General features: G+C 36.6%; 1 protein-coding gene across 14 annotated transcripts in view; it reads right to left on the bottom strand.

The window, feature by feature from the left end:
• NKX2-1 (NK2 homeobox 1) overlaps window positions 1-21381 on the bottom strand; it is a 52857-nt gene that overhangs the window by 13224 nt on the left and 18252 nt on the right. For 9 of the 14 annotated variants that reach the window (XR_006739240.1, XR_006739244.1, XR_006739246.1 and 6 more), the window contains exons 1-2: window positions 13729-13897; window positions 6253-6345 (exon numbers count right to left, since the gene is read on the bottom strand). The exons of 1 other annotated variant lie outside the window; for it this stretch is intronic. The gene's annotated coding sequence lies outside the window, so the exon portion shown is untranslated. Of the gene's footprint in view, window positions 1-6252; window positions 6346-12421; window positions 12497-13728; window positions 13898-21381 lie in introns of those variants that run through there. 4 more of the 14 variants (XR_006739238.1, XR_006739239.1, XR_006739237.1 and 1 more) reach the window with 3 other exon arrangements.

Below are 21381 nucleotides of genomic sequence, written 5' to 3'. Positions count from 1 at the left end.
CACCACTACGAACATCTGGATTGAAGTTGATAAGTCATTTCTACACACGGTATCTCTCGTTATAGTTGTCCTAGTATCCCCATTTTATTGAGGAGGAAACTGATGGTCATGGGGGCTAAATGACCTCCATGGATCATGGATCATAGCCTCGGATCTCACAGCCAGTTCAGGTACAAAGGCAGGACTTGATCTCAAATCTGCCAACTCTACATTTCGTTTTTTATTATTTATTCTGCCATATTGCTATTCCATATCTTTAGTTGCTAGATTTTAATAGTGGTGGCATTTAGTTTGACTTGGAAAATCTTAAATTAAACCCTTGAATAGCTACCTTGACCACAGCTCCAAGAGACCAATCCAGGGGTACAAACCTAGTCTGAAAAGAGCCCCCCTGTCTCATTCACATCCATCTGTCCCTTAAAATCTAGGCACCAAACCTTAAGAAGATACTTTTGAAAAATCAAAATTGGCATTCAAGTTCAGTCAGAGAGAGAGAGAGAGAGAGAAACATAAGTCTTAGAATTTTCTCTGTATTACAATTAGTGACAAGGCAGTTGAAGTTTCTCTCCAATCACTAATGTTAACAAAATTTTTGAAAGTATGCCTTATAAACAAAATGTTCTATTAGGAGGAAGCAAGCCTAAGTAACAGGGAGTGTGGCAGTATTCAATAAGAGATTCAAACCATGGAGCTAGATTGAAATTCTGGATGTGGGGGTTTCAAATTTGCAAGGCATCTTTTCTCAGAGAGCATGTGAGAGATGGGGCACATGGCTGCATGATTGCGAGGCCCAAGTTCAGCCATGGGGGGCAGCAAAAGGAAGTATGTGGGTGTCTTTCAGCACCTGTGGGGTAGAATTACTTGATTTAGAAAAAAATAAAAATACAAGATACCCAATTACATTTGAATTTCTAATAAACAAATAATTTTCAGTATAATATGTTGCATGCAATATTTGTGACATATTTATACTAAAAAATTATTCATTCTTTATCTGAAATTAAATTTAACTGGGTATCCTGTATTTTTTCTGGCCACCTACCCTAGGGGCTAATCCATAAGGCAGACCTGAGCCAGGTTCAGAGAACACTTTCTTGGGGACATGCCTGATAAGCCAAGAACTAGAACTGAGCTCATTTGAGCAAGTCTGAATTAAGTACTTAGTTGTATACACACATAATTTTTTTATGTGATTCATCATCCACTTGGGCCTTTTGTCTTTGATTGAAAGTCTCTATAAACTGTGCCTGGATACCACAGCGTTAATCACAAGCCTCCTGAAGTATTTTCATATTGTGTGTAATAAATGCCCATATACTTAGGATTTAAAGTAAGAACTACTCACCACAATATTTAGTTAAAATTACAAAAGGAGTACAAATTAAGCCATCATTTTGTTAAGGTGTATATTATAAGTCATTTAATTTCCTCATGTTCTTACACGTATGTTTGTATAACTGTTGTGTCAAGACTTTCACTGATAAAGTATTTCAATTCTGCTAAAAGAATACATTTAAGGAGTTATAACTGATGTACATTTGGGCTAAATACCTATAATCAGAGTTGTTTCTCACCTGAGTTTCTCTTACTGATGTTATGTAACAAGTGGTCCTGATTGCTAGCAATAACTCGCTTAACATGTTCACACCTCTGTGGTAATCGCATAAAAATAGAATAATGACTCTATGGTACCTCAAAAAGAAACTGATACTAGGTGTGGGCTAGATAAGTTATATGGCCACTCTATCATGTCTGAAAGTCTCATTCCCAAATCACCAGGATTTTTCAGACTCTTGTCCACAGGACTGATTTGATACGAGCTGAGGGACTAAATGACATTTACGGGGGATGGAGGAAGCAATGAAAGAAACTGGTGGATGAAAGGCAGAGAGTCACCCACCTTCATGCTCACCTACTTCTATGCTTCTAGCCACCTGCCACCAACTTCCAGGGCTTATCACCTGGTCATGGTCTTGTGGACAAAAATGACTAAAACAAGCTGAAAACGCAGGGCAGTAGTAGTGAGGAGACAGTGCAGAGGTGTACAGGGAAGTAAAGTCTCCCTTTGAAAAGTGGCCTTTTGTGTCCTCGTGTGACTTATGTGATAATTATATCACTCCTCAACAATCTTCTAACACTGTCACCTATAATCATGAAATCATCAACATTTTTTCTCACAAGTTATTTATTCTCTATCACCTTCTTTGAAAACCTCCTACTTTCAGGTCATGGAAGTAACCAGATAATTCTCAAAATCTAATTCTATTCCACTACCTGTCCCACTAATCTACTTAACGTCATGTTCTGGAAAATTTATGGAGCACATCCTTGTTAAAGAAAAGGAGCTTTTCTGTAGCAAGGCAGCTAATTTCTCTTATTTGTAAATCAGCATGACATCCTCATTTAAAGCTTTAAGAAGAAAATATTCACATTGTTCAACATCATGACTTAAGCAGGTTGACTTCAGGGTACAGGCAAATTATGCCCTTCCTAACAAGTCATCATGGGAAATGTGAGGTGGCCACTCTGAATAGCCTTGCTTATAGGATATTTAAAGAATGAAATCTCCGGCCACGTGCGGTGGCTCACGCCTGTAATCCTAGCGCTCTGGGAGGCCGAGGCGGGTGGATCGTCTGAGCTCAGGAGTTCGAGACCAGCCTGAGCAAGAGTGAGACCCTGTCTCTACTAAAACATAGAAAGAAATTATGTGGACAGCTAAAAATATATAGAGAAAAATTAGCCAGGCATGGTGGCACATGCCTGTAGTCCCAGCTACTCGGGAGGCTGAGGCAGGAGGATTGCTTGAGCCCAGGAGTTTGAGGTTGCTGTGAACAAGGCTGATGCCACGGCACTCTAGCCTGGGCAACAGAGTGAGACTCTATCTCAAAAAAAAAAAAAAAAAAAAAAAAGAATGAAATCTCCTAAAATTGTTTCTGTGTCTTACGTGTGTCCTGTTTTTAAGAAATCCCATCTGTGAGAACTGTGGAGAGAAAAATATTCTCCTTCCTACCTCTGCTCAAAATCATTTCCATGAGACTGGGTCTATGAAAAACCCGGTGATCTCTAAGGTGGCTTCTTTCTCCTGTTCAGAGCCACCTTGTCCGGACCCATGTAATGTTCTTTATCCCAAGTAAATGTAGCCAAGCACGTCCAACTACCTCAGGAAATGCAGAGTTTGGGGGGGGGGGGAGGGAGGAAGAATTTCGTTTTATAATTTAAATTTATTTAATATAATTTTACATAGATAATACATTCACACAGTTCAAAAATTAAAATGACATAAAGGGGTATATGTTAAGAAGCTGCATTTCACCTTCTTTTCCAACCCACCCCACTAATGCATGATGTCCCCTATCAGTTAGTACTTGCATTGGCTTCTTTAAGGGTCTTCCAATGTTTTTATGTATATAAAATATTAATACATATTCTTATTTCCTAGATTTCTTATATAATACAGAAAGCAACATACACTATACATACTCTGCAGCTTGCTTTTTTCATATAAAAACATATCCTGGGGATTACTCCATCTCAGTACACAGAAAGCATTTATTAAACATAGTGTCCTTGTCAGCAGACAAGCAGGATATTTCTTAACACTTACCATTACATACATGCTGCAGTGAACAACTTCTCCATAAGTCATTTTGTACATACACAGGTATAGCTGTAGGATACATTTAAAGAGTGGGGACTTCATAGAATTTGGATTAAATACCTCTGTTTTTGTGCTTATCAAAGAGCGGCCTGTATTTTAATACTATATGACTGTCTCCTCACTATTTTTTAAGCTTCTGGAAGGCACTAACTGTGTTTCATTCATTTTTCATCTACAGGGCTGATCATAGTACCTAGCATGTTGATGCTGAATACAAACTAAACTTTCTAGTGTAACTATAACCTGCAGAACATTAAAGTAACCCCTTAACTTAAAGGCTGAGATCTAGGTATAGGTTAAGAGGCACTTCCAAGTTGCTATTTCAAGGTGAAAATAGGACTCATAAAGACAAAAGTATTGAATAAGGGGTTGAAGTTTCAAAGATGAAGCTGTCTCTGCAAATCCAGGGACTGGGTCAATGCTGGGTAAATCTTCTGGGTTAATGACACACGGAGAAGCTGCATGGTAAAATGGAGGAGAAGCCTAGAGAACTCCTGCGTGAAGATCAGCCACCGGTGACTGAGAATAGCACTTCCCTAGAAGTCAGGCCAAGATAGGAGGGAAAGGTAAATGCATGCTTGGATTATAATCTGAGCAGAGATGGAGATTAAGAGAGAGAAAGAAAGAAAGAACATGGTTCTAATTCAGTTACTCCACTCTCATGACAGCCTATGTGAATGGTTCCTGGTTTTGCTCTGCAGCCCCCACATTTGCCAGGAAAGCTGATAGCCAAGGGCCTTGGCGAAAACTCAGACACATTCCTAAACTGATGGCAGCCATGCCTTCCCAGCTATTTCCCTCCCCATCTCAGTGCTGTCTCTCCCCTGTGTGCTACCCAGCACTAGGTCATCACTAACCCTCCCAGGTGCCACTAAACCTGAGCCAAGTTTGAAGGGGTGGAATGGCAGGCAGACATGCCACACACAGAACTCAACTCAGCTCTTGTCAAAATCCCTAATTCTCAAAAACTGTCAGTGAAAGGCAAATTGGTACAACTTCTTATATCAATAATGTAGCAATGTAATTCAAAGATTGTAAATCTGTTTTTATCTAGTAATTCCACTTTAAGGAATTAATTCTGCATATACACTTATAAAAGTACAAAAAAGTATATGTATGTTTGCTGAAATATTATTTAGAAAAGCAAAGAGATTAAATAAAATAACCTAAATATCTATTAATATGATAATAATATATATTATGTAATATCCTTTGCAGCTGCTAGAAGAATGAGATAAATCCATGTGTAAGACATGGAGCAATAGCCAAAATACATTGCTAAGTGAATAAAAATAAGTTAAAATAGTAAATATAGGCCAGGTACAGTGGCTCATGCCTATAACCCTAGCATTTTGAGAGGTTGAGGCAGGAGATCGCTTGAGCTCAGGAGTTCAAGACCAGCCTGAGCAAGAGCCAGATCCCATCTCTACAAAAAAATAGAAAAATTAGCCAGGTGTGGTGGCGCACACTTGTAGTCCCACCTACTTAGGAGGCTGAGACAAGAAGATCGCTTGAGCCTAGGAATTTGAGCTTGCAGGGAGCTATGATGACACCACTGCACTCGAGCCTGGATGACAGAGTGAGACTCCATCTCCAAAAACAAACAAACAAAAACCAACCAACCAAACAAAAACCAATAATAAACATATTTTATGATTTTATTTATGATTTAAAAGAAGATACACTTGCATATGAATAAAAATATCCATAAAAATACTTGAAAGACCATCATGGCTACCACTGGGGAATGGGATTGAGGAGACAAGGAAAAAAGAAAGGAACCTTTTTTTCTTTATGTCTTTTTGTATTGCTTTTATAATTAAAATGTTCACTTGCAGCCAATATATTATTTCTTAGGTTCTTGTGGTATATAGCTTGTATAGGCTTTAGTAATCATTTTTTACTTAGAACGACCATCACTTTAAGTACCCTTAAAAAGAGTTTTTTATGGACAAGTAAACAGCTATGATTGACCTTAATTGAGATATGCAAAACCAACTTTAGCTTTGTGGGCATATATTCAAATCCCAACTCACACAGAAAGCTTAGTTAAATTTCCTGTGATTACAAAAATCAATGTATTGGGCCTTCAGACTGTTGATGAGCTTGTCAATAATTTTAGTGGACCACCCACAAACTTCCACATGTCACTTACCTGGGTGCATCTTTTAAGGAATGCTTTTTAGTTCTTATATTGTGTTTCCTGAAAAATCTCTCATGTAATAGGCAATAATCATGACATTTTTTTATCATATTTTACAAGGTCAGAGAGAAGTGAAGAAGAAAAGATGATCATATATTATGCAAGTGTCTTGTTGCTAAAGAAGAGACTGCTCAGGGCAGACTTACAAAAAGTGTTAGATTCTGATACGGTTTTCAAATCCTGACAATGGGAGCTATTCAGTCACTCTTTGTGCCTGATCCTGAAGAAAGAAAACTTGAGACAAGATGAGAAAATGTCAAGGCAAGAAAAAAACACTTGGTACGTACAATTGACAATAGACTCAACATACATTCTCTCGAGGCTAGGCTTTAATCAAGAATCTCAACTGTAACAGAATATTGTTTGAAACATCAACTTCCAGGTCACCTACCTTTTCCAAGACTTGCTGTTGCTAAGATGATGATGTCCTTGGTTACTAATTTAACAAAGTCTTGCAGTGTCAAAGTTTTCACAATTTGCCTTTCTGCAATGCAGGGGAAAAAAAGTTGTAGAGTATATGATGTTTATTTAATTGCCTTGTTGTATTACTGCTATTTTTTCTGGAATAGTAGTTTGTGTTTGGAAATGTAGAGAAATCTATATTTTCTTAGTAGTGAGATGACATGTGTACAGTACTATAGTATTAAGGGTCTTCAAAAAGCTCACAGAAAATGCACATTATGAAAATAACTATGCATGTATTTCAATTTTTTTTGTACCAATATAAACTTTTACTAACTTGTTATAACTTTTCTGAACAGGATCTAGTTTGAGGCTCTAAGAAAGATAAGACGTAAGTTTGAAAAGAGCCCCTATCAGAGGAATATGAATTCTGCTAAAATTGAAGTAAGAAGAAATATGAAATTTATGGTGAAGCTTGGGTGGAAGAATGGTGAAATCATTGATGGTTTATGATAAATTTATAGGCACAATGTGCCCAAAGAAATCAGCGGTTTACAAATGCAGGACTTGTTTTAATAAGGGATGAAATAATGTTGAAGATGAAGGCTGCAACAGTAGACCATCCACATCAATTTGTGAGGAAAAAATTCATCTTGTTTGTGCCCTAATTGAATAGGACCAATGATTAACAGCATGAACAATAGTCAACACTGTAGACTTCTCAACTGGTTCAGCTCACACAATTTTAACTGAAAAATTAATGTTGACCAAACTTTCCACTGGAAAGTGCCAAAACCGTTGCACCCAGATCAGCTGCAGACAAGAGCAGAGATTTTCATAGAAATTTTAAACACCGGTGATCAAGATCCCAAAGTATTTATTTGAAGAATTGTATCAGGAGATGAAACATGGCTCAACCAGTACAATCCTAAAGATAAAACACAATTAAAGCAATGGCTAGCAAGAGGTGGACGTGGTCCAGTCAAAGCAAAAGTGAACCAGTCAAGAACAAAGGTCATGGCAACAGTTTTTGTGGGATGCTCAAGGCATTTTGCTCGTTGACTTTCTGGAGGGCCAAAAAGCTATAACATCTGCTTATTATGAGAGTGTTTTGAGAAAGTTAGCCAAAGCTTTAGCAGAAAAATGCCTGGGAAAGCTTCACCAGAGAGTTCTTCTCCACTACAACAATGCTCCTGCTCAATCTTCTCATCAAACAAAGGCAATTTTGCAAGAATTTTGATAGAAAATTATTAGGCATGTATGCTACAGTACTGATTTTGCTCCTTCTGGTTTCTTTTTGTTTCCTAATCTTAAAAAATATATATCTTTAAAGGGCACCCATTTTTCTTCAGTTAATAATATTAAAAAAAAAAGACTGTTGACATGATTCAATTCCCAGGACTCTCAGTTCTTTAGGGATGGCTGGTATCATGTCTTACAAAAGTGTTTTGAACTTGATGGAGTTTATGTTGAGAAATAAAGTTTATATTTTTTAGTTTTATCTTTTAATTTTATCTTTCCATGAACTTTTTGAAGTCCCCTAGTATAAGCTAACAGACATACATATCAAATAAGTTGATATTTCATCTTGCTGTAATTATAACCATGTCTAGTTTATGGAAATAATCCAAGCCTGAAATTTATTAACAATCTTAAGAAATTTTCAGAACCAAAGTGTACTTTTGAAGTTAGTTCCAAACTTTTGAGAGTTTCCACTTTACAGCTAAATGATAAAGCACAACAACCACTGGACTATGATACAGGGGATTAAAAGATCAGCAAATGAGAAAAAAACAACAGAAATTAAGAGAAAAATAAAGAAAGCAGTGATATAGCAATAATGACAGTCTTGCTTGCCTAGTTCACTTATTACCAAATCATTCATCTTCTATAATTACAAAAACTAAATGTAACCTTCTAAGAAAAGTTGCTTCTTCAAAATAAATAGGTTCTAAGCACGTTTTATAATTTAATTTCAAATACATAATTTCACCAACATATGTTGGTGTAATATTGGCTTTTAAGGCACTAGCCCCCACCATTTAAATCTTGATTTCCAGAAATAAATTATCTTGACAACTAACGTAAAGTCCACATTGGCCCCAGTTATTGGAATGCTATGGATGAAAGTATTTCTTTTTACTTAGTTGTCCAGATAACTTGCACATAAATATACTAAACCAAAGTCCACAAGGTTGGGATACCTCTCCAAATAAATTTTAGTACAAACTATCTACTCCTTTAAACCACTCATCAACTTTACTATGTGCAGTTTCTATAATGCAAGTCTATTTGCCCCAATGTCTTTGCATCATAGTATCCTTTCATCAGAATATTGGTTAGGTTCCCTATTGTGAATCACTTATCCAGTTGTTCGCCTGATTATTCACATGTTTTTGAGGTTTGTGAATGTAGCAGATAAACAGGTTTATGCTGTGTGCAACTTGGAGGGCAGCCAATGTCTGTCTGCCTATACAGTATATTAACTCTCCTTCCTCAAATCTCTCTCCCATACAGAGAAGCTGTATTTTAAGACTAAAATCAGTGTAGAATGCAATCCAGTAATGTCACTGCAGAAAACAGCAGGTGCTCATCCACTCATTTGCAGTGATTCTTGCAGTGAAGAAAGTAAATCAATGATTCATCCAATGGACAAAGAAACATCACAGCGAACATTTAGAAAAGCCAAATGTGGGAAAGGAACATTCTCATAGAAAGGTGTGCTCTGATTTTAGAAAGCAAAGTCTCTCACAAGAAAATCAGGAATTTTGTTGTGCTCTGTTTTTAACTGTATTAAGCAATGGCATGCTCTCTCTCCCTGCTTCCTCTGTTTTATTGCTTTTGTGTTGTACTTCTAAGATAAATATCAATAAATCATTGCAGTTAGATACTCTAATATAGACAGAAATGTACTTGACTCCCTACAGTCATTACAATTGGAGGGGACTCTGATTAGGATGCTTTACTTAATTAAGTGATATCGTCTAAAGAGAGTTCTTCCCTCCATTTTCTGTTTAACAGTCTTATAAAACACCAACAGAGGAAATTCATTCTGTTGTTTGCTTTTCTTATTGTAAATGGTTTCTTCTCATTCATATTTCACAGAAGAAGATGTGGTGTTAATGAAATGGCTAATAAGCCAAAGACTGTGGTTCAGCTACGCAGTCTTGTTCAAACCAGCCCAAACTGTTTAGACTGACAACATTTTCTCCCCAAGTCCCAGAAATGGATTTTTTTATTTTATTTTTACAGTATCTATAACCTAAAATTAAGGTGATTCAAAATAGAATGATTTTCTGAAAAATTGCACTTCATCTAGTTTATGTAAGATTCAGCAGACCTTAAAATCCGTTTCTTTGAGAAAATAAGGGGAAAAAATGGGCAAAGAATAAGCAATCCTTATGCATTAAATGTTATTTGTGAGACACTTTGGTTTTACTGAAAGAAGTCATTAAATTTGGATTGCCAATACAAATATGATTATATATGTTTTCTAAATAAAATGTTATTATGTTGTAACTGAACTCATCCATTTATTGTTTGTTTACCTAATGCTCAAACGCATGTTTTATTCATAGATGTCTGGGAGAAAAAAATTTTGCTTGATAATCACACCAAGCATATTTAACAAAAGCGATTCTCCTTTTATTAGTGAACAAGTTTAAGCAGAATAATTTGATTTTTTTTCCATTTAGTTAATTCAGACTTGCAGGATCCTTAGCTTACAGCTTTTGTTTCTCCTCCTGCTGCCTTTTATTCCTTTAATGTATGCATGCCTATCCACTGATGGGAAAATATCATTTCCTGAAACTCTTCCTTTTTCTTTCTTGACTATTCTCTCAGTTGATTTCTAGTTTTGGTTAGTTTTCACTAGTTAGTTTTGGCAAATCACTTACGTACTAGACAGATGAATTGAAGCCAAGTAAATAGATCATTATCCTGTTGAAGATTTTAAACTCTCTTTCCTTAGAGTGAAGTTGAATTCTAAATGTATTTACTCTTTCGTTTAAAAATAAATAATATTTATATTTTTAAAGCAATTAAAACTTGAATAGGATAGAAAATCATCAAGAAAATAAACATTTATTAATATTTATGAAATTGTTTCCATTATCAAAAAAACATTTTAACAAAATGTTTGCAACTTTAGCAATTGATAATGGCCTTGTATTGAATTTAGCAACTTTATTTCTGTCTATTAGAAAGCAACATTAAATGTAAACACTCTCTTAAATGAACTCAACCAGTTTACAGTAGATTATTTTTACCTTAATACAATATGGAGCTAAAAGCATTTAATGATCTGTAAAATTTAAATTCATGTAAGTCTCAAGCTATAAAAATAAATATCAATGAATCATGTGTGAGGGATTTGTAATTAATTTCTAAAGTATTAAAAGAATATTTTATAATATAGCTAAGAACTTGAATTATTTTAATTCTCAACCTGTATAGCTTGTTCATATGCCAAACAAAATAATAATTGTAATAATATATGATTTCTAAATGAATTAATTAATGTTATTTGGCTCTCAGGTTTTGTTTTGTTTTGTTTTGTTTTAACTGCATAACATTCTGCCAAAGAGCACTACCTGGAAACATTCTGAAGTTACATAATTTTTCTTAACTCCCAAATTAAGAAAACTGTAGAAAAACAAAAAAACTGTGCCCCTAGACGTATTACCCAAAGTGAGCTTCAGAAGTCGCTCATAACTGCTTTTATAATATTATTTTTAAAAGATGCTATTTATTAAAGACTAACCTTATATTAGTTATAAAGTTCATTACATTTTAGGGTTTGTTTCTGATTTTGTAACCTAGGTAACTTTTACAGCCAAGAGCTTACTTAGCCAACTTTCTATTAAGCAAATTTCTTTATAGATTTTCTTTAAGCTCTTCATTTTAAAAGGTGCTTTTGTCCTAAAACATATGACATTCCTGTCCCCTAAGAAAACTTTTGAGAAATTGAATAACAGTGAGTAAATCTGATGGAGGGCTAATTCCATTCACTCATATTTGTTTACTTCTTTAAAAATAAAATGATTTAAAAAATAAAGAACTTGGATTTTTTTCTTAAGACTTTAAGTGAATGAGAATTGAGTCTAATAAAGTACCACTAAAGTTAGAGTAGCCACTGAATTATTATCTGGCAGAAGAATGTGAGTTCTATTTTGCCTGAACCAATTATTTTTATCAAATGACTTTTCTACCTAAATTGTTTGCTTTAACAAATGCTGATTTTAGAGATAAGCAGAGTTATTGTAATGTGCATTGTAGACCATTATTATTTAAATTCCTATAAATCAAAGTAGATGTAACAGAGCCAATTTCTGGTTATTTATTGAAACTGTTTTTCATTGGAGCAGTTAACATTTGTAGCTAATGCTCCAATCCTAACAGGCAAATTTATCAAATGTTTAATATTTAAACACAAATATTACTGTCTTTAATAGGCTCATTAGTAAGAAAAAGATTTACATCCTAACATTGTCTTTTTTTCTGTATTTGTAAGATACAGATTAGCATTCTAAATAAAGTGTTTGTCATTAAAGCTGTCTCTGTAAAGCAGTAGAAACAGTAAATTTTCTAAAGAGAAACCTGGCTAAGAAACACTCCTGCAATGAAGCAGATAAAATCTGTTCAAGGAAGAGGACAAAGAAAAAACTTAGTGCTAGAGAGAAGATAGTTCCTTGAAACTATTATTTTTTCTTTCTACAGAAACATAATGAATATTCAAGAAAAAAATATTTAGCAATAAGTTTTTTTGGTGGGGAGAGAAAAACATCTTACATGATGTGGGAGGAGAAAATATATAGACTGAAACAAAATAAACAAAAAGCAAAACAGTCAAAACTTGACTGTATTTGTTTTCTTCTAAAGTATATTTCCTTTTGTCAAGAGATGACTGCAGAATTTGGAGAGTAAATTACTTCCATCAGTGAGCTGTACTTTATAAACTTAGGAGAACGCATCGCCTACTTATTTGGAAGACAATTTTCTTATTAATAGCACTGGTTTCACAGCCAGTTTTGCCTCTAAAAAGGGTGCCTGCTAGACATTCACAAAATAGCATTTAGAAGGAAGTAAACAACAACAAACTATCGTCAAGATGTACATATTTCTGATTCAAGTTAAACATATTTTTAACAAATTCTTACAAATCTGTTTTGAAGCACTTCAGTGGCCCAGAGGGAGCTCTACTTTTAATATGAGAAGACAAGGTAACAAAGAATCTGTCAAAAAAAAAAAAAAAAAGTAGGAAGCAGGGAAGGAAAAAGATGTTGTTTATAATGAACAGACTATGAACTTAAAAATATGACAAAAGCAATATTTTTCCTAGTAGAACAATTTCTGAGTATAATAAATGGAACTAAAGCAAAACTTTTCTGGGTAGATTAGGCATTGAATGAATTGTAGAAATAGAATAATATTAAGTATTGCATATTCTTTTAAGACATTTATGATGTAAATGTTAATGTAGTTAACCTAGTTCAGTATTATATTAATATGAAAAAACTATAATGTAGTACTTCATTATTTATAATGTACAGATTAATCATTCATAGTATAATTGTTCAACAGCCCAGGAAAAGCCCAGTTATCTCTCACAAGTATGATAGCCATACACAAAGCATATAATAACTCAAGTTCATGATCTAAGTTTTATTTTTAAAAACAGTATTTTTTCTGATGTTCAAGTATGTGTAAAATTAAAAGAGAAAAACAAGATTATCCCCCTAAAATGCAGATAAAATAACATTTGGGGATTTTTTAAGATCTTATTCTCATAAAAGTGACTTAAAAATAATTACTGGAAAGAACAGTTAAAATACATCGTATATTTTAATGAGTCAAATATTTATTTTCAGTCCTTTTTGCAACAAGACTGTGGGAAATTTGTATTATGAAGATCAGATGGTGCACTGATGTGAGAAATGTTGCAAAGCATCCTGTTGATTGGTTCTAATTAACTGCAATGCTCTTGTGTTCTCAGTTTTAGCTGGCACACACTACACAATACCTTTTCTTTTGCTTTGAATGGATTTTTACTCAAAAACAGCTGATCTCAATATCCACAGTATTTGGGTTTTTTTTAATTTTTAAAAATTTCCCTGCAATATTTTCTTTTCAATTGTAAAAGATAAATTTGAAAATATTCCTAAATCATAAAGTATATCAGTTAAATTAATAGCACTTTTGTGGCCTTTCACATGTATTTTGCATGTTCTATAGTGCGTGACTATATTCTCAAACCACATTTCAATACTTAATTAAAAGTTATACATCTGAGCAATGGTTTAAGCAGAAAATTCTGAAAAGCAATTTAGAGCATGCTGCTGATTTTTTATTTAAAAAATTTTTTAATCAGACTGCTAAATAGAACAGAACTAAAACATGGAACCATGAACCAGCATTAGGAAGGATTCCAGAATTTAAAGTATTAAATAAAATTCTTTGCACTCACCTTTCTCTGATGATTTCAGCTCAAGCAGCCCTGACAGAGAGAAGTCATGAATTTTCATCAACTTCACACATATCATACATTTAAAAACATTTTGATTTGCCCTGGGACCCCTGCATGTCTCTGAAGCACAGTAACAGTGCTGTGATGTTTTGTAGGTACAAACCCTATGAATTCCCAGAGCTCTAGAAGATATATTACTAATGTAAACAAGCCCTTAAGTGGGGGGGGGGGGGAAGCATTAAATAACAGGAAGTTTCCAGAGAAATGCAGAATTCAAAATAAGGAGGCTATTATTAGAAATGCTTTCAATAATTTTAAGGGCCACAATTTTATCCACACACTAGTTTTTTGAGAACATGCAATTATTTGACCTGAGAAATAGAATCATTTTAGACAGGAAAATTCATAACCTAAAATTAGAGCTAAACCATTCATTTAGCCTAGTAGACCTTAAAAGTGATTAAATGGTCCTCTTTTTGTTCATATGAAGATAAAATGTGACTCATGTGAGTAGACCACTATTTCAAAACAGCTACAGACATCCTTATTCTTTCCAGGAGGAAGGCTAACTGTATTATGTGTGGTGCAATCAAAATAGAATTTTACCCTAAATTTGGGCCATCTTCCAAATATTTCTGTCCCTCTGAAAATTGTGAAAAATCATCAAGATTAGGTGAGAAATAAACATTAGGAGAGATTAATAGGGCAAACAAAGTTATAAATCATAGAATGATAAAAGTGGCATTACAAATAATTTACATTGTGTCCCTCATTTTACCACTGAGGGAAACTGTGGCCCAAAGAGGTAAAGTGACTTTCCCAAGGCCTTGTAAAGAAGAAGATGTAAAGCTAAACTACAAGCACATCTCTTGACTCCTGGTAGCACTCTTTCTACCACACTACACAGTCTTTCAATATAGTGACAGAAATGTCCACTCAGGTGGATGTCAACCATACAACTGAGTAAAACAATGCATGTGTGTAAAAGGTACGTGCAGGTCACTCCAAATTAATCAGCCATCTTCAACCAGTGTGAACAGCCCTTTTCTTTAAAAAGCTCTTCTTTTAAAAATATTTTTATACCTTCATTCTTGCCAGGCTTTGAGGATTTATATCTATTTAAGGAAAGTACTCATCTTATACCAAGCAGGCAGGTGAAAACAATCACCATATAGCCTCACTGTTACTAGTTTGCCCTCACTTTCAATCCATTCTTCACTCTGCTGACTTCATGGCCTTTCTAAAGTGCACATCTGATCATGTTTGAATTTTTTCAATGGCTTTCCATCTGCTACATAAGATAAAATCTACACTTCTTAGGCTGGCATTCAAAGGTCTTCAAAGTGTTTAGCCTGTACCACCCCTTCAGTTTCACTTCTAACGCTCCCCTCACACTTTACACTCTGGCAATGTAAACTAGCTATGATTCCCAGAACATGTTATGCTTTCTCGTTGCCTCTGAACCTTTGTGCATGCTGTTTCCTCTACCTAGAACGCTTGATAAAACCCTACTCCTCCTTCAAGAGTGAGCTGAAGCATCACCTTTTCTCCTCCTCCCAAGCATAGATACTTCTTCCCCTGGGATCCCACCACATCTTGCACAGAACTTACATTACTCCACTCATTGCAATGAACTATAATTGTCTATTTACATGCCTAGTTACCCACATACATTGTCTTTGAGGTCAGACACATATTTTATTTTTCCATGCCTAGTACTTTGCCTGGTGTAAGCACTCAGTGGATGTTTATTGACTGAATCAATAAATAGACCACCATATTTTTTTCTTAATCACAAAATCTTTAAGTCTTGGGGTGATATCCCCTAGTTCTTCCTTATAATGTCTAAACACATTAACAAGATAATATTTGTACAACCCTCTGTTTGAGGTTTTTATCAACCATTTTCTCTAAGTGTAATTTTTAAATCACTCTCTCTATATACTGAATTGACCTGACTTTGGCTTCCAGTTGGTGGTGAAATACCAACTGCTATCTTCATGTGAAATGGAGGAGAGAGTTCTCAGGTAAACAGTGGGCCACTCTTGTTCCAGATGTTGCTAAAAAACATTGCCTTTTTATGGCTCCATTTCTTATTAGGAACACAGTTGAAGGATTACCTGCAACCCACCAAGACTGTAAATGCATATTTGGATAAAAGCAAGAAGTGGTACCAGTATCTTCATGCCAAATGAGTGCTTTAAACAGAGTTTTTTAAAAAACAGAGACAGGTTCTTGCTATGTTTGCCCAGGTTAGAGTGCAGTGGCCATTCAATATCATGATCATAGCACACTGCAGCTTCTAACTCCTGGCCTCAAGCGATCCTCCCACCTCAGCCTCCCAAGTAGCTGGGACTGCAGGTACACACCACCATACTTGGCTGAAAATTTTTAGTTTTAAACTAACGGAATTTAGATTTAAGTCTTAGCTTATTTAGAGTTCTATTTCTGTTTGACTCTATCCAGTCTTCCCCATCTTGCTGAGCAAACACTGCCTAGATACAAATGTCTTCTTAAGGAGCCTGCTCAGCTGAAGCCAGGAATGCCTTTGATACATACACACAAATTTTCCACCTGAAATAATACTCTCATGTTTACTGCCAAAAGAATTCACATTTAAAATTAAAAAGAACTTGCCAGTATATTCTTCCTTTAATGTGTAAATAATCTTGAGCCAGACCCCCAAATCAATGAAGAGAGTCTCCAGTAGCTATTTGGGCTAATATAAGGCACAGGGCACCCCAACCCTGAAGGCTTCCAATCTTCTGATTCCCCCCTGACTCCACTCCATTGGCTCTGTTGTGACTCAAGCCTATAGCCCCTACTCTAATGTGAGGCATGTCCACTAAGGGACAGGAGGGGCACAGTAAGAGTAGACATTGCTCCAGTGTAGTGAATTCTTGGTCATTGGATCACCTTCCACAAAGCAGCCCTTTATGGCACTGGTTTTTAAATTATTTTCTGGCACATGAGGCCACACTAGCCAGTTCCCAACTCTACTCCCTTAAAAATGGTAGGATTTGTGACTTTATATTTTCCCCGTCACTTCAGAAGATGGTCATCCTTTAGAAACTTAAAGATCTTGGATGTGTGTGCTATAGAAAGTTTAAGTCTGGAAGGTAGAAAGAGAATAACTCTAAAGATTTTCCAAGTTATTAATTCTTAGAATTCATTTTGCATTGCATCTGGGATTTTTCGTTTGTTTTAAACATGACAGTGTCATTTTACAGTTTTAATCTGCATAGGTGGGGAAATGTAGGAGACTCCTTTTTTGCTAACTAGCAAGGGATGAAGACTTTTTTTCTGTCATTTGGATCAAACCCATGTAGAATTTTAACAATTTTTTGTTTACATGGAAAGAAGAAAAATGCTAATAATACTGCCTTATCTTTATATTTTGCATCTCAGAAAAGATTACAACCAGGGAAATAGTGAAAGTGGTTCACAAATTCATTCATTAAGAAAATATTTACTGAGCAAGTATTATGTGCCAGGCACTATACAAGGTACTAACAGCAAATATACAGAGGGAAAAAAAGAAAGAAAGAATATGGTTGGTTATAGCTCTAAATTTAAAAATGTGAAATGTGACCATCTATTAAATTACATAGCCTCGGAATTTCCTTTTGTCCACTTGCTCTCTGTTCTCTTGAAAGAAAAACTTCTCTGACAAGAAGTGTTAGTCAAGATGGAAAATATTCACCAGCGTAAATTTCAACTTTATTACTTAATAAGCAAGAAAAAATATACCTATGTCTCTAACTTGGGTGGGGCCATTTGAAAGTTCTTCATAAACTTATAAACAGACATGAGGTTTGGTTTTCTTAAGGATCTGAAATGAATGCATTACATTAAAATGACTTAGTAATAAGAGCAAGTAATGATTTGCTAATAAAATGGGGGGTTAGGTATACTTTTACAATAAGATCTTTTAAAATTCACTTTTATAGACAATCTCTCTCATTCCTGCTTAAATGAACTTGGAATATTGTTCACCATTCAGTACTGTTTAAATTACAAGGCACAAATCAGTCATCTGGTTTTAAAATATGTTTCCCCTTTGGTAACGTAGATGACTAATGTCTATCTCCATTCTTTAAGAATACACTAATGTGATAATATAATTTTAGAAAAAAAAATAGTTTTTTTATATCTCACATCTAGAGACCTCTTGGCATATTAGAAAATACAGTATTCTTCTAAAAATACAATTTGCGAGCCTTCCTGATCACTCATAATTCAGTGAATTGTACCTTTTCTGTTCAAAAAGTGCCAAAAGGCTTGTCACACAGGAAGTCCTCTGGAGAGGACTTCATTGATAAAGACAGTCTACTTTTCATGGTACCTACTTGTAAAAGTTATGCCTTCACCTTCAGTGATGATAGTTCATTTTAGATCCCAAAACTACTTCCAATGTAAGAGTATGACTAAAGGGCCTGTCTTACCAACAAAGGGAACCCAGGAAGTCTTGTCTCATCCTTATGATTCTTTTATGTTACATTCCTAGATTTTACATCCTCAAAAACAGAATGCTAATATTTGTGAGAGATATGTTTTGCTTTTACAATGTCCCTGTATTTGAAATACCTACTTGTTTCATTTGCAGGTATGGAAAAAAATTATTTTCATATAATTTCAATTTCACATTTCTCTGAAAGTTGAGCGCCTAAATATTACCCATTTAGCAACAATTTCTCTATTAAAGTGAATGTTAAAAGCCAGAAGTTTGCTCTAATGACAAGAAGTGATACTACTCCAAATTTCATTAAAAGCTCTTGGTTTTTCTCCTTACTACTATCTGATAAGCACACTCTTCCTGATTTTTGTTCCCTGTTAGTAATGAAAATCCTACTTCTATTTGAGATGGTTTTCAAAACCGGGACCGTCAAGTAATGCACTTACAACCTGCTTTCCAAGGAAACTGCTTGAGAGGCCCTATGCCTAAGTCACTTCTTATTATTCCGCTCCTTACCCTTCCCAGGATTGAATTCTTCCAGTGATTTATTCCATATGTGAGGGGGAACATTTAAAAATCGGCTGACTGGTGGTCCTGCCCGCTGCTACTAAAGTTTTCCTGGTACCTTCTAGAGGCTCCTACGGGGTTTCATGAGTGATTCACTCCTCTCCATGTCTCCTGGCAGCTAAATGAGAATATTGGAGAGCTGCCAGAAGGGTAGGTAGCCAACCTGCTTGCCCTTGGTTGTGCCTGCCAGCTTTTTAATGACAGAAGTAGGGTCAAGTAAGTGAACTCACGAACTGAGGAAAGCATTCTGAGAATGCAAAGGCAGTTAATGTCCTTCCAAGTCTCAGATGGCTGGCAACCCTTGGCAGAGTAATCTATGATTTGTGGCACCTGACCCTTCCACTGTGACTGTTATCTGTGTATTCACTAGACACATATTTACAGAATCTCTCCATTAGCAAAGATGCCTTGTGTGTGATTACCCAATTGTCATGGTCACACTAGGGTTTTGATACAGTTCCTATTCACAAATGAAAAACTGCACTAAAATGCACACAGGATTGGTTTGAAGCAGGAATCCTCAATCAATAGATCAGGACTTATCTGGGTAGATCTCAAAGAGATTATTACAGCACAGCATTGCTCCCCCTCCTTTCTCACCCCAACCACATTCCCACCTCCCCCATTCATTCTCAAGATAGAAACTCTCATTTATTCCCATGAATTCTTAAAAAATTCTTAATAAAGTTGAAAATAACTAGCTATAAGAATTATCTAAAAAGGTGGGCCTGTTTTATACTCCACCTCAGAAAATATTGGGGAAAAAGCACTGCTAGCTTAAACCAGTTAGTGTTGCTCTACATTTACCCAGAGCTTAGTATCAACAAAGTACGTTTTCCTGGCTTAAAATTATTTAGTTACAAATACAGAGCAAGGTTGTAGGCTGGCTTTCTCTTTATTTTTATGGAATCAAATACAAAGAAAATTTTTTTAAAAAAAAAACCTCTCTGAGGCAAGTGACCACTAGAGCATTTCTTATTTAAAAGTTTACTGGGTAGTTTAAAAAGTGGTGTCCCCTTCCCTCTCCCCAAATATATAGCATTTAACTCCTTTCTGTTGGAAAATTTCTCTTGTTTACATACTATGTTGGATCGTTTATTAGTATTAACTGAGAAAGGTGAAGCAATAATAGGGAACTGAATCAAACTTACTAGGAGCAAAAAGGTGGTCATGAACCAAAATGGAAGAAACAATAACCCAAAGTTATTGTCATGTCTTCTCAATGAAGAGATGTTCTGAGTAAATAAAAGTGGCAAAAGTCGCACCAGATAAATGTTAGGCGATAAACGCCACAGATGAAGAAATACTGCTAAGGTGACCCGACTTCAAGTAACCGCAGGCGACCTCTGGGAACGGCACGGGGTTAAACTGCTGAGATGCTGTCGACCTGGGCGACTGGCCCTCCACAGCCGGGCGGGAGGCGGCGCCCATTAGCCTGGGCTTTGGGCCGCCGGGGCCTGGCGAGGAGAGACCGGAGGCCGTGGGCTTTCCGGGCCTGGAGAATCGCCGGTCCGGCCGCCCGAGGCGCGACGCCCGCCGGGCCCGTGCGGTCGCAGAGGGCGAGCCGGCGAAGAGGAGCCCGCTCTGCTCAGCAGGGCCGCGGTGCCGAAGCTCAGCCCAAGTCGAGGCCGCAGTGGGTCCCGGGGGACAGCTCCGCTAGCGCTAGCTGGAGCATCCCCCACACACGCGGAGGTCACGCTGACCACGCGGCCTCCTCAGTCGCCGTGTCCCCGGGCTGGGGTCAGGCGCCTTAGAAGCGCCAACTCCGCCGTAGCAAGAAAGACGCCCGCCCGGCGCCCACTGCCCCGAGCCCACACGGGGACCAGTGAGTGCCCGAGCCCGGCCGGGGAGGCTCCGTGCGGGAGAGGGACGCGCGCGTCCCTGGGGGACGTGGAGCGGGGCATGGGGGTAGGCGGTCCCGGAGCTCTGGCGCCTGGCGCAGTTGGGCGTCATCTCCACGCAGTTCTACCCAGGCGACCCGAATTCAACCACTGCGGAGATGCTCCGGGCATTAGCAAGCAACAGAGGAAAAAAGAAGAGTCCTTTAAATGGAGGAGGGGGGCGGGCGTGAGGACTAGGAGGAAACCACATAGAAAAGAAATTCCCATCTCTACCAAACCCGTTTCTAAGAAGTCCTAAGGTTTTATGCCTGGAGATTTCACTTTAAAAGCTGGAAAAAAATTATTCCACTGCTTTTAATTGAAGTAAACAAAGTGCAACAAATCCTAACTCAAATATGATTGCAGTGAGATTAGGGTCTAATTGCTTAGGGTTCAGGTGGAATCTGCGGGCTAAATCCTACAGGGCCAATCTGAATTTCACAATCATTCTGTCAAAAGGAGAGCGATGAGAGCCCACACGCTTCCTAACAAGTCATTTTTAACAGTTACAAGCTTCGCACAAAGACCACACAGGGCGTCTAAGAGATGCAAATCTAATCCCTGGTCATTCTACAGGCCTTCAACAAAGATGTGCTAAACCCTAATAGAAAAGAAATCAGTTCTCTGTCACCAGCCCCTGGCAAAATCTATTAGAGAATGGACAGAGCCGCATCTACAGCAGTTGCTGCAAAGGTTAAGGACAAGTACAAATAAGAGGGACCCAGTTTTGTTTTCCGTGTGAAATATCGG

Source organism: Lemur catta, chromosome 1 (assembly GCF_020740605.2).
Source record: "Lemur catta isolate mLemCat1 chromosome 1, mLemCat1.pri, whole genome shotgun sequence".
In the NCBI taxonomy this organism is placed as follows: Eukaryota; Metazoa; Chordata; class Mammalia; order Primates; family Lemuridae; genus Lemur; species Lemur catta.
This window is presented reverse-complemented; position numbering and strand designations above follow the sequence as displayed.